Raw genomic sequence first — 12,702 nt, 5'->3', positions numbered from 1 at the left:
CTGAAATTAAAAAAAAAAAGGAATTTGATAAATAGGAGAAGCTTGTTTATAGTACTAGGTAAGAGTGTATGTGCCACACATGGGCATGTGGGGAGAAAATTAGGAAGGCCAAGGCACAATTTGAAATGCATTTGGCAAGGGACATATAAGACAATAAAAAGGAATTCTACAAGTATGTATGCCAGAAGTAAGGGGAAGACCAGAGAAACCATGGATCCCTTATGAAATGCGGAAGGCAATCTAGTTATGGATGATGCAAAGAAGGCTGAAGTATTTAACACCTTTTTTACTTCAGGTCTCCAGAAATAGGGGCAGCTACCAGATGACAAATGTAGTTGGCAGGAAAGACAGAAAGGAGACAAACAGCCTAGAGTAATGACAGAACAGGTTACGGATTACTTTGGGAAGCTAGATGCATTCAAGTCAGCAGGGCCAGATAGGCTGAACCCTGGGGTACCAAAGGAACTGGTTAATTTCAGAGCTGTCAGCTATGCTCTTTGAGGACTCATGGAGGTCAGGTGAGGTCCTGGATGATTGGAAAAAGGCAAATATAGGGCCCATCTTTAAGACAAGGAGGATCTAGGGAATTATACACCAGTCAGCTTAAAAAGATACCTGGAAAGACCAAAGAGCAGGTTCCTCAAGGAATCTACTGTGAAGCACTTAGAGAACAACAAGGTCATCAGGAACAGCCATCATAGATTCACTGAGAGCACGTCACGCCTGAGCAATCTGATCTCCTATGATAAGGTAATAGGTTCTGTGGATGGGGGAGAACAGTGGATGTTATGTATCTTGATTTTAGGAAGGTTTTTGACACCATTTCCTATAACATTTGCATGGACAAGCTATGGAAATACAGACTAGATCAGTGGTGCTCAATCTTTTTGTCCAGTGGGGCAGATGGACAGTGCCTGGTTTCTTCACAGGCTGGATCTGCTGGTGGACCCATTCTGGCACCTCAGACAGGCATAGCAGGGCCGATCCAGCTGTGTGGAGCAGGATGGGGGGGCAGCCCAGTCCTCATCTTGCTGTGTGGGGGAAGGAGGCTGAACTCAGCCTCAACCTGGCTGGCCGGGATGAAAAGGGCTGAGGCCCAGCCCTGTGGGGGGAGGGGGACTTGGCCTGACCTCATGGGAAGAAGGTGTGGCCCAGCCCTAACCTGGTTGGGTAGAGATAAAGGGGCATGGCCCAGACCCATAGGGCAGGGTAGGAGTGCAAAAGTGTCATGGGCCAAACCTGAACCAACTGCACAAGGGAAGAAGGCATGGCCCAGCCCAATCTGATCATGCAGGGAGAGGTTCATGTTTCCACTCCAACATACCCCTTAGGGCTTAGGATTTTGGCAGTCAGGAGGGATGGCAGTATTAACTGTCACTGCCCCCCCACTGCCAAATTTCCCCACACTTGGGGAGCCCCACAGGCTGGACTTGGCCCATGGGCTGGAGGTTGAACACTTCTAAAATACCAGCTTGTTTGGATCATCTTGCTCAACATGGAGTCATCAATGGCTCAATGACTAGCTGGGCCAAGATTCATTCAGGAGTTCTGGACAAAAGATATTCATCAGGATGAAAATCTCTTTGCAGTTTTAGCCTACAGCTTATGCTTTCTGCATTGATTAGTTCAGTTCAGTGATTCTCAGTGAGAAGCACCCTAGAGTGCCAATGCCATATGATCCTTCTAAGGGTATACTGCAATATTAGCACTGTTAGGAGCTAACCATGATTCACTAGATAAGATACGCACAGACATTTTAAACAGGCATCTATAACGTCCAAAACATTCTGACCTGCTATGGTCCTTCTGAGTTCTTTGCAATGGAAGAATCGCTCTATTATTTTTCTGTAGTCAAAAATTAAGAAAGGTCAGATGTATTTTCCAAGGGGTGCCCTGAGGCTAAGAAGGTCGAGAACTACTTATCTAACACATGCAAACACGCACTTCGTAGTGTTATTGGTTTTCTCTTTATTTTAACTGGATCTTGGTGCATTAACTTCTAACTCAGGGATACTGTTATTGGCTGTCCAGGAAAGAAAGAAAGAGAAAGACTTTTCAGCTCAAGATAAGAGGAATGCAGGAGCTACACAGTAAGCTCAGACACCCAGCAAAGGTAAAAGGAGTCCAAACCTACTCATTTTGGGCTGAGAACCTTAGCTACTAGCAATATAGGGATGGGAAAAATCAAATAATTTGGGAAGTGCCAGGCTTCTTTCCAGTGCTGCACAGGAAAAACTGTCTTCAGTTCTTTCGTTACTAATATCAACAGGTTGGAACCAACAGTTTCTCTTATACATGTCAAAATTAAATATAACAGGCTTCTGAGAACACAAAGCAAAACATTCTTGGATTTAAAAATAAAGCATGATCTGGTGTGAAGCACTTACAAACACCCCCTGAAATATAACTGCTGGGATAAATGGAAGACCCCAAGACACTCCATATTGAGCAGTGCATTAAGGCAAATGTTCCAAAAACTTTTTGGCTTCTTCTGGACTGAGAGACAGGGTGTTTATATTTATGGACCAGCCTTTTATATTCTTTTGTGTGTTTTGACCTGTGAGACAGGAGTTCACAATGTAGGGATGACAGAGAAATAAAATAATAAAATGAGTATCCAACACCAGAGTTTGTGATTGCGATCTGCTATAGTCACACAGCTAGAGCAGTGGCTAGTACACCTTTATGGAATGATTTATAACGCAGAAATCCATGTGATTCAATGTTCTTATCAAGTAGTTTCAAATAAAATGTGAGAGAGGGCTCTTTGCATATCTTACCCTCAAGAATGCAGCTTCTTTAGTCATAAAGACTGAGAAGCAAAGACTATTCTAACAAAAGTTAATTAAAGTGTAAGAAAAAACTCTTGGTATCTGGACTTGCCCAGTTGATAACATGTAAGCTATGACCTGTATAAAGACTTGATAAACTCTGTCCTTTATAGAAGAAGTGCACTTTTAACTTGACTTACTGTAAACAGAATTCAAGGTATAACAGTTTGTAATCGCAGGCAGTCTGTAACAGACTTGTTGAGTACTGACATTTCTCAGAACACTTGACACAAATTGAATAATGATGCTATTGTGGTTAGATAAGGTTCATCACTATTAAAAGGGAATAAAATGTTGGGGCTTTGATTGCATTAAGCCAAAATTTACAAACACAGATCTGAAATGTTTGACAGATTTAGGAAAGGGAATCATGAAGAAAACACCAAGGTCACTGCACAGATAAGATGTGGTGATAGATTTTCTGATTTTTTTAATGGGTTACAAGGGATGGATTCAGAAAATCCATTTCACTCTCTGAAGAAAAGTAAATTGTTTGTTCCAAATTAGTTTTAAACAACAAACTGCAAAAATTAGTGTCCAAAAGGTCTGTTCATATTAGGCACAAAATCAGAAGAATTAATATACAATGGCTTGGCTCCTTCAAGTTAACTGGGCTCTACCCCCTAGTGTGGAGCTGACATGGGAGAATAAGACAACTCCATTAGGAGTCCATATCACTTCTCTGCAGTATTCCTCACAAGCAGATGGAGCGGCTATTTAGCCAAATGCACCGTGACTCCTGGTTTATACATGAGCATCTGGGATGTTTCCTAACGTGATGTGATGTACAATGTACTCAAATTTATCAACTGTCCCACATGCAATTAAAGATTCTGATAAATAATTCTGTGGTAAAGGCCCCACAGCTGAACTGAAAAGCAGCAAGGCGTGAGGGGTCAAGTGTTTTCGCAGGATTTATATTTAACAAACAGAGAGCTGCCTACAAAGGAATGTCTCTATTGAGTTGCTGCAGAATTATTTTCAGACAGCAGGAGTCAGCTGAAGGCACAAGCTGAATAGCTAGTAACTTCTGCAGTCTACGTTTTAACTGAACTGAATTTGAATGTAATATTGGAGTTAATAAAAGGGTTTTTTATTGCCCTGAGTAACAAAATATCTATGTAGAGATAGATATATAATTTCCTGGCTAATATATATTTTGATCTAAGGATAATGTGCAGTATCAACATTTTTCTGTGAATGTCACAAAAATGATTTTAATACCTTAGAACCATTTAATCAACATCTTATGCAGACAGTGAATAGATAATTGAAATATAAGTACTGTCATCCATATCCCCTTTGGGAAATGACACAGTAAGCATTATATCATTCCATTAGTCCACTCTTTGATGTGGGTTTTATTCTCATTAAACTGTGTTTTAGCCCCAAGGTTTTTTTTTTCCCTCCCCCTTCATTCTCTGACGCAGCTATAGCAAGAAAGAAGAAAAAAAAATGCCCTGCTGCTTAAAATGCAAGGGCTACATTTTTACAAGTAATTGGACATGCCAAAAATATAAAGCTGCTTTTTTTATTTCTTGTTTACCAAATTCAGCTGATGCCAACTTCCTCATCTTCTGAAAAACACAGGGAAGAAAAAAGCCCAGCGGGGAGAAAATACACTTACTTGTTTTCAAATAATTACAATAAAGGTTGCATACAGGCAGGATAAAAGTTGCTCAAAAAGGTTGCTGTGGTGGTGTCTACTTTGAATTGTGCCCTGTTTAAACAAGACAAAAAGCCTCCCACTGAAAAAAAGCAACATTTTTTATCATTTGAAAAGATCTCAGGACTGTCCCTTTAAAATGAAGTATTTTCTAAACAAAATATTGGAATGTTTCCCTAAGGGATATGAGCACCTGACCTTTTAAAAATGATTATTTCTAAAGAATTACAGATTTATGGCATTTTTGTTTTATTTTGTTTTGACTTAAATATAGTGAAACCTGCCTAGAATGACCACCCAAGGGACTGGAAAAATCAGCTACTTAAGGAAAGGTTGATCTTTAACAAAAATTGTAGAGGAAGCCTTAGGGAGATGTTAAAATGCTGGCAACAACGGAAGGGATCACTAAAATCTTAGCCCAAGTTTTAGTGTAAACTAAGAACATGATTCCCTTCCCATATATACCTATGTAGTTCTGTTATGTTCAACAGAATTGCTCCTTATTTACACTGGTATTGAGAGGAGAATCAATCTCCTTACATTAAATTATCAACAGTGATTACAGGCTCGACATGTTTATAATCCATATGACATTTCTTGAGTATGGTCTTATTTTGCTACACAGGTAGCTGCCTTGCCACAAAATGACTGAATCAGTAAAATTCCCGACACTGGAGAATCAGGATTTACATACTGCTGAGCTACACCAATCCTGGATCTCAACACATTCTTAAATAAATATGGAAAATGCAAGGCATCAGAGTGTTCTAGTCCCTAGGCTATATATTTGCAAGTGTGGCAGCACCTCAGAAATGGTAAAGGTTGTTCTCAGATGATGTAAGCCAATCAATTTAGATGGATAGACTGGTAGTACAGAGGGCCTATTCTGTTGGATTCTCTAGAGTTTTGGACTTTATGGGGTAAATTGGTCAAAGCTGACACTCTAGTCATAAATGTCAGAAAGTGAAAAAGCTTTGGGTTTTCATTAATTGTATATAATTGTTAATAATGGCTCTCAAAACCTGAGAGCAGTATACAGAAAATAGCTGTTACTGCATATCCCAAGGGAGGAGATGGTATGCATTTCAGGCAAAATATTTATCAATCTACCATATTTACTCAAATATAAGAGGAGTTCCCCCCCCCTCCCCCCCAACAATCAGCTCTTAATCATATATTCCCGTACAAGGAAACCTCATTAAATACACTGCCTATTGTTCAACTGCTGCCAAAAGCGGCATATGCTCAGAAATGGAAAACAAATATGACGTTGATTAAATACAGCGAGGCACAATGAACTATATGGTAGATCATAAGCCTTTTGGCTTTTGACTAATATCGTGCAGTGTTGTACTATAGTATAAATAGGTACAAAAGTGCTGCTTAGCAGTGTGTTTACGGAGTACCTGTGCCAAAACTTGTCGTAGTTTCAAAAAAAGTAAAATGCATCAATTCTGGATGAACCAAGTTTATGGGTATCCACATGATATTACTAATTTCAAAGTCAGTGTTTTCAAATTTGTCCTCCACATTCGTGTGCTCAAGGACAGCAGGGTCTTGAAAGTAAGGGGACGGGGGGAACTGCAGGGGGAAGAAGGCCAGGCGGCCACTGCTCCCCCATAGATTTATTTTCCCTGCTGTAGCAGTGGGAGAGAACAAATTCAAGGCAATCCTCCAATAATTAGATTCTCTACCTGGATAATTATAATAAATGTTCATTATATAGAATCTAATTATGGGGGGGTATGTCTTATAGTCAAGTAAATATGGTAAATTCACATTTAATTATTTTCTTTGACTATCTAAGGCATTATCAGTGTCTTCTGCCAAATTAAGCCCCAAGAATTTAACTTTATTAAATATAAAAAGTGACATATGGCTAGGAGTGCCAATGTTCTACAGAGCTGTTTCCAATTTGTCAACTTGCATTAAAGTCAATTATTAATTTTCCAATAGATCAACAATTCCAGTTGGCCAAGACAATTCTAAGACTTCAGTCATACCACTTACAACCATCTTAACCTTAGCCTTCCACAGAACAGCCTGCTCCAAGTTCTAGTGTTGCGAGGCAGGCATAAGCCATGACATTCAAGGTGGAGATTATGTCAGGGAAGCCTGACAGTGGAATCTGCTACTTTATACGAAAGCAGAAGCCCAAGTCAATTTGGTTTAGTACAGATCTAATGGTGGCAGTTACAAAAACCCACAAGTATTAGCACAAACATGTATGCAAATGATCCTAGACCACTGAAATAATAAATTATTTGGAAAAGTTCTGATAATATTCAGAGACGAAAATATAACTTCTAGTTCTCTTAAATAAAAGTATTCCTTTGCCACTGTTACCTTTTTATAAGTGCTTAACACAGCAAGTCTAACTATACTGTAGTTCATAAAAACAGCTGCTATTTAACAGGAACATATACAGCCCTACGGTAGCAGGAAAGTCAAGACAGTCACCTTCAACATATAATGGATCAGGACACTTATCTTACTAGAAGAGGGAAGAAACTAAGCCAGCTACTGATGCTAGTATAAGAGATTTATTTAAACTAATCTGCAAGAAAATTAAATCCATCATCTTAAAAGGGATGGGATAAATCATACTTAACAGGAAACTAAAAAAGAAAGGCTGCTGCCTTTCAATACAATCTAAGGTTCCTTGCATGTGGAAAATCACAACTAACAAGTCATAGCAGGAAAAATAATATTAACTGTTTTTATAATAGAGAACATAAATATGCTGAATGAGTTTAACACGGTAACTAAGTATGAGGAATATTTTAAGTTGTTTGTGTTTCCAAACAGGACTCAAGGGGTCAGAGTAGGGAGGAGGACATGTGGGTAGGCTGGAATGATGGATGGTGCTTAGTGGCATGCTGTGTTCAGTTCTACTCTTGTTATTTTTGCAACAGGATGTCTCTGATTACTCTCTTTAAAGAATAGAAGGACGGTTACGTCTCATTGCTCAAAGGATTTTTTTTTTTTTAAAAGAAAGTCTAACAAATCAAGTATAATGCTGTAAGCAACAAGCAGTCAATGTATTGACTATCAAGTCCCTGTAATCGCTTTGGGTGAAATCTAGTGATGACCTCTTGCAGATATTCTTTGGAGCTCCATCAGTGCAGATTTTACATGCAAGAGACTGGGGACCGGTTGGGGATTTGCAAAGGGGTGTGTGTATACACACCCTTCAGTTCTCATGGCAGAGACTTCAGTTCTGCAGGGACTTTCTGTGTAGTCGTATGCATGATGTGGCTGGTTTTAGGGCCAGGCCAGAGAACCTCACAGCAGGGGCACGTGAAATTGTTGGACAGCTATTTCAGCCATTGGGTTGATGTAGCTTCAGCAGACAGGCTCTTGGCAGCTGCTCCATAGAGTATGGAAGATATTCTTTTTTCTTTCCTTGCCATCCCAGAAATCATATTTACACAGTCCACTTATTCAAACAAGACTTGTTCTACAGAACTGTATGGCCTAGGATTTGTAACTTTCAGGATATCACCACCCAAGTCAAACACAACTACAATGTGATCAGTGTAAATACAACCTTCTAATTTAAAGTAAAGAAACCCATACGGCTAGTCAAGCACCAGACGAATGATAGAACTTGCACTGCATGTAAACTCCAACTTTGTCAAGAGGCTAAGCCCTGTTACATGCTGAGAGTTATATCAGTGAAAATGATAGAAATCACAAGTGTTCCACTGTTAGTAAGAGGTGCTTATATACGGGTCTTAAGAAACTTTAGAAACAAACAGGACACATATACATTAAAAAAAAAATTTAAGCAAGCATTCCCAAACAGTTTTCTGATAAAAGCTCAGGGAGAAAGATTACTTTCACTATGGCTATAGGAAAGAGAAAATGTTAGAAGCAAGTTAATTAAAATCCCCAACAGCTGCTTTTAACCTGGTATGGCCTTTGAATGAGGGTCACAGCTTAAAACACAAAGAGAGGAGTTGAGGGAATAACTCAAATAATATACAATAAAAACTACTGCATACTAATAGTATCGTGAGGTAGCTCACTTAAAGTAAATATGAAGAGAACTTTTTTTCACTTTTAAAGAAAAGAACTATAAAAATAAGTTGAAGGTTTCAGTGTAATTCCTTAGTGCAGTGATTCTCAGTCAGGGTACCACAGCATCCTTGGGTGCTGTGAGCTCCTTTTAAGGGTACCATGCGGTGCCAGTCAATATTACCATCATCAGGTACACAAACACCTACACATGATTCACAAGATAAATCCAGAGATTTCAAATAGGAACACCTAACGTAAAAAACATTCTGACCTGTTGTGGTCTTTCTGAATTCTTCCATATTCAGAGCTTTCAATCTAGAACCTGTTCCATGCACTACAATGACTTTTACAAAATGCTGAGAAGGTTAACATTTGCTATAAAATGGAAGTGAGCAAGGGCTTTAAAATGATGCATAGTTTGTATTCATGTACCACTGTGGGGGTGTAGCTAGAATAACTGGAATAGAGTAGAATTAAAAAGAATACTAGACACTTCAATATAAAAGAAACCAGAGAAAGTGTGTTTAAATAATTTTTGGCCCGTGTCTGACACATTTTAAGCACATGGGCAAGATCTCTGTGTGCACACCCAAAACTTTTGGATCCATTCCCAGAACTAAGATACCAATCTTTTAAATACAGTTTATCCATCTCTGTCTAGTCTGTTTTGACTAGTCTTTAGCATAATCATTTAAGTGTGTTATTTAACCAGAATGGAAAGAAAGAGGTTCAAAGAACACCAGGGAATATGTGGCAAAATATAACAAGGCTTGATCACTTGCACTGGCCTATTCTCCCCTGCTACACTCCAGCAGAAATAGCCTTGGTCCAGGTCTCCATGCTCAAAAAGCTACAGGGAATTAGGTCAACATCATTCAAGGTAAGTGACACTTTAAAGAACTTTAAATTAGCTGTTGACAGTCAGGTAGGTAGATTGATGAGCGATTATATGAGGTCCTCAACATCACCACTTTGTGGTGGAAGCAAATATGGGAGGGGGGGAAAGAAGTTTAAAGGGTAATAAATATGCTTTTGCCAGTCTGTAATGCCCTCAAATTTCAGGGAAGTTTGCTGAAGGAGGCTGGAAACTTGTAAACCAACATGCTTTCCCTAAATCAATAACACTTAGGAACCGATTTTAAATTTGCTAACTTGGGTCAGGACATATTACAGGAAATGCTGATATAAAGGGATAAAAAATGACTTTTCACGTATATGGCTGGGATGAAGAAAACAGGCTTACTCAATTTTTAAAGGGCCAAATACAAATCCAGTGTGTGAGTTAAGAGCCCCAGAAATCAGTGGTATAATGGTATACAGACGGTGTCAGAATTTGGCTTATTGTGTGGTCACCAGATGTCCTCATTAGAATATTCCCTAAAATATGCTCTTAAATAAAATTAACTGAACTTCAGAATGAGTAATTAGCACCATCTTACAGAACAAATCGGAACAAGTTTATTGAAACATTCTAAACTATTTACAATGAGAGTGAATTTGCCTCCAGGGTTCACTTTACTATTTTGTCTCAATTTTCATGTAATTTCATCCATCACTTTTTTTTTCAGTCTTCCAAAGGTGATGGATAAAACACAGAAATAAATAGGACCAACTGTTCACAGAACCCTAAGGGAAAACATAATTTTGTTATAAATAATCCTTGGCACAAATCATGGAAATGCTATATGAAAATTGTTTGTTGAATCGTTTATGAATCAGGGCTTCAGTGCAAGTTTGCAAATAAGGTGTGGTCTTTTTAAAAAATTGGAACCCAATCCTTGAGAAGCTAAACAGACACACAAACAAAAATCAGGGTCACTTTGAGTTTCTTTTCAAACAGAAGCCTCTTGGGATACTAACTTTTTATTTGTATTTACACATGGGGTGGAGGGAAACCAGAAGATGACACATGCTTTAAAATTCTTTTCTTAAGACATCATCATTTGGGTTTTATTCTGGTTTTGAGATTTACTATATTAAAACAGGAAAAGATCAGGTGGCACTCTATAAAATAACCAAACTATAGTAAGAGCTTCTACCTGGCTAACTTTCAGCACCTCCCCCTATAAAACATTTGACAAAACAGCAATGGCAGTGGGCTCCAAACACTTTTTCTTCAAGAAAATAAAATGAACATAGACATTCGGGCTGGAAGGGACCCCAGAGGTTACTGAGTCAAGACCCCACTTTTGTTTGTTTGTTTGTTTTAATTTTATTTTTTCAGGACTAACCACAGAAAAATGTGACAAAATCCAGTTGGATTTAGTATATTACCTGAATTATTCAGGTAATGGTAACATTGTTTCCTGCTAGTTTTATTTCTGTCCCATCTTTTCTGGCTTAATCATTAGAAATAAAGGTCCACCAATACATTGGCACCAGCTCGACACTGATATGAGGAACATTGAGAGTATCAGCAATTGGCTTTTTTTGTCTGATATGACCCATAAATGCCCCATGTATGTGCACAGCTGCAGCATGCACGGGGCCAGGAGTGCAGCCTGGCCATGTGGAGAGCAGCCGGGTCCGGCTGGAAAGTCTGTTTTGGTGGAAGGGGTGAGAGAAGGGACATGGGGGGGGAGGGGGGGCAAATCGAGGTACCCCGCGGTGAGGGAGGGAGTGGGATTGGGCTGGGGCAGGCGCTGTCCAGCATATAATGGACACATATAATGCAACGTACAAATGAGACTGTAAAAACCTTTTGGTAAAAGTGGGTGGCAGGACAGAAGATGGGGTGAGAGAACTCAAAAAATTTTAAGAAGAAAAATATTTAAATATCTAAAATATAGTCAGGTCTAATATATTATGATCTGTTTGGAAATTTGAAAAAAATGAAGATTTTTCTACAACTTAAAAGGAAAAAATCAACATGCTTTAACTGCCACTTCATGCACACACACAAAACTTTAGAAAAGGGAATTTTGTTCTTGTTAAAGATACAAACCAATAATGCACAAGTCTCATACCAAAATGTTTTACAGGAAGCCAACCTTGGTCAGTAACTCTATTCAACCTCTGAATGCCAGATTTTTTTTTATCACACTTCACAGTTTTCTCAGTGTTTAATGCCTCCTCTCATAAGGTGCATAACATGCTGTTCAGTATGGCCATGTCTCAATGCAACATCAGTATTTCTAAGGATAATGTACTTTGTACACAGGCTCACAAAAGAACTGAACTTTGTTCAACAAAACAGCTAGGGGAAATGATTAAAATATTTTTGAGACAGCTCTCAATGTTGTTGTAGGTTTCACCATGACATCCTGCTTAAGCTGTTTCCCCTCCAGTTTACAGAACTAAGGTAAAATTCAATAAAGATTTAATTTAACATACAGAACAAAACATAGGCACCCATGTCAAAGGATGACATTCTGTTTGATTTACCAAATACAGTTTTGTCTGAATACAGGCTGAAATCCTGACTTCCTGATGAGTACCTTCCATCCAGACATGAGAGGTTTGATGATCATTATAACATCATTGCAATGTTTTTTTAGCCCTTAGGTTGTTGATACATACTGTCAACCTTAACTCCACCTTACTGTGTGTTGTTTTTCATTTGGGGGTGGGGGGGGAGGGAAAGGAAGGGGGAGGGATTGAAAACATATTTCCAGATTTGTAATATGTATGTGACGAATAACTATGAAATCTGACAGTTAGGTATCATAAAACAAGGGTTAAGCGAGGGGCAATGATAAACCACCCAGATATAAGAGTAAACATTTCTCAGCCTTAACTTTTTAAAGAGATAATTGCTTATAAATTAAAAAGAGCAGATTTTCAGAAAGTGGTCAGTGTCTAGCAAGTTCAACCAAAAAAAGAAAAAAGAAAAAAAGGGAATGCCCTTTACATTTCTATGTACTTATTACTTCGTAGTTGAAATTAAAGAAGGGCAAACTAGGATCCAGGGACAGCACATGACAGGAACTTCAGCCCCATCCCCTCTTACCAATACCAAGGATAGAGGGTAAGGTCTTCACTCTGCCATTTCATCCTGCACCTAAGCAAACAGCACCCTCATGCCTGATTTTCCCTCCCCATTTTCAATCATCCATGCTGATTTCCAGCTAATAAATTTAGTCTTCTAGTTAGCAACCAGCTAGTTATATTGCCATGTTTCACACTGTGCCTCTCCAGCAGGTTTAGGGGCCTTTCCCATTCTTTTTAACAAGCGATTTTGGT

At 38.8% G+C, this 12,702-nt stretch overlaps 1 protein-coding gene across 1 annotated transcript in view; it reads right to left on the bottom strand.

The window, feature by feature from the left end:
• Positions 1-12,702, bottom strand: part of LOC102572017 (protoheme IX farnesyltransferase, mitochondrial) — a 159,921-nt gene that overhangs the window by 38,117 nt on the left and 109,102 nt on the right. The window lies entirely within an intron of this gene.

The sequence above is a fragment of the Alligator mississippiensis genome, chromosome 8, assembly GCF_030867095.1.
Source record: "Alligator mississippiensis isolate rAllMis1 chromosome 8, rAllMis1, whole genome shotgun sequence".
In the NCBI taxonomy this organism is placed as follows: domain Eukaryota; kingdom Metazoa; phylum Chordata; order Crocodylia; family Alligatoridae; genus Alligator; species Alligator mississippiensis.
The sequence above is the reverse complement of the archived record's forward strand: the minus strand, read 5'-3'. Positions and strand labels throughout refer to the sequence as shown.